Source organism: Onychomys torridus, chromosome 3, assembly GCF_903995425.1.
Source record: "Onychomys torridus chromosome 3, mOncTor1.1, whole genome shotgun sequence".
In the NCBI taxonomy this organism is placed as follows: Eukaryota; Metazoa; Chordata; class Mammalia; order Rodentia; family Cricetidae; genus Onychomys; species Onychomys torridus.
The window spans coordinates 96,669,791-96,671,503 of NC_050445.1; positions in this window are offsets into that span (position 1 = coordinate 96,669,791).

Consider the following 1,713-nt stretch of genomic DNA (forward strand, 5'->3'; position numbering starts at 1 on the left):
CATCTGTTTCTAACCAGCCTGTCTGATTTTTCACTGATGTCTGGCTTATTTTACACTGGGTTCCAGATCACACAGTGGGTTCAGGTTTGGTCCAGGTATCTGCAGGATATTTGGAATTAGGACTACTCCAAGTTTATTCTTTTTATAAAATGATAGCAAAAGTGCCAGAGGGCAATACCAACCATTTAAGTTCATGCTGCTTATCTGCTCAACAACATTCTAAGGCTCAGATCATACAGCAAAATCAAACCGAGAATCAAGTCTCAGGCCCCAAGTGTACTTTGTCATCCACAGTTGTCAAGCCAAGGTAAAAGCACAGGTGTCTGGGTCAGTAAAGAATTGGGAATAAAATAATTCCTTCTAATACATCAGGATTAATATTTCCTTTTTTCATGTGTTTCTCATATAATACATTTTTTTACAAAAGCATGAATAAAAATTATGATATATATGAGGACACCAGATGCCAATTCTGAAGTTAAACACACACACACACCACACACATATACACACACAACTAAATACACATACTGTATACATCATATGCAAAAAAATCAATTGATTATAAATCTAAGAGTTTACTTCTGGATTGTCAGTTCTATTTTGTTGGTCAGTATGTCTCCAATATTTTAAATATATCAGTGTATCTCCATTATTTTTGTTCATGCATTTCATCTATTGAGGTAGGGTCTCTCAAATGAGCATACAACTGGACAATCAGCTAGTCTAACTAGCCAGCCTACCCTGGGGCTCTCTGTCTGCCTCAGTGTGCTGGCACTACAGGTAGACACCACAAGTGTCTAGCCTTTATGTAGGTTCTGGGGATACAAACTCTAATCCTCCAAATTCTGGTCCTCATGTTAGTGCAACAAGCTACAGGGACAGCTACAGGGCTGTCCCCCCAGTCCAACAAGATGATATTTTTAGAAGGATACTAATACAATTCAATGGAGGAAAGACCAGGCCTTTCTAGAAATAGTGCATATACACACACAGAAAACTGATATTAAACTTAAGAACAAAATCAACTTGATAGAGATAAAACACATGAGCATAAAAGGAGTGATGGATATTTTTGGTTGTCAACTTGACTATATCTGGAATTAACTAAAGCCCAAGCAGCTGGGTATATCTGCAAGAGACTGTTTTCTTAATTAAATCATTAGAATGGGGAAGACCCACCTATAATCTAGACCTTTTGAGGTGGGAAGATCCACCTTTAATCTGGGCCACACCTTTTAGTGATAGCCCATATAAAGGACAAGAAAGAAGGAAACTTTTGCTCTTTACCAGATTGTCCTTGATCTCATTTACAAGTTCATTCTTCAGGATTCTGGCATATACTGAAGACCAGATGAGACATCCAGCCACATAACTGAACATCTGGATTCTCAGACTTTCATTTGTAGACAGCTGTTGTTGGTGTTGGACTAGTTGGACCTCAGCCTATAAGCCAGTTCTAATAATAAATTCCTTCTCTCTCTCTCTCTCTCTCTCTCTCTCTCTCTCTCTCTCTCTCTATATATATATATATATATATATATATATATATATATATAATGTGTGTGTGTGTATGTGTGTGTGTGTGTGTGTGTGTGTGTGTGTGTGTGTACAAATACTATCAGTTCTGTTCCTTTAGAGAAACTTGACTAATATAAGAGGGAAAAGTATAAAATACTCAGAAGAAAATAAACATAAGTCATCTGGGTTTGG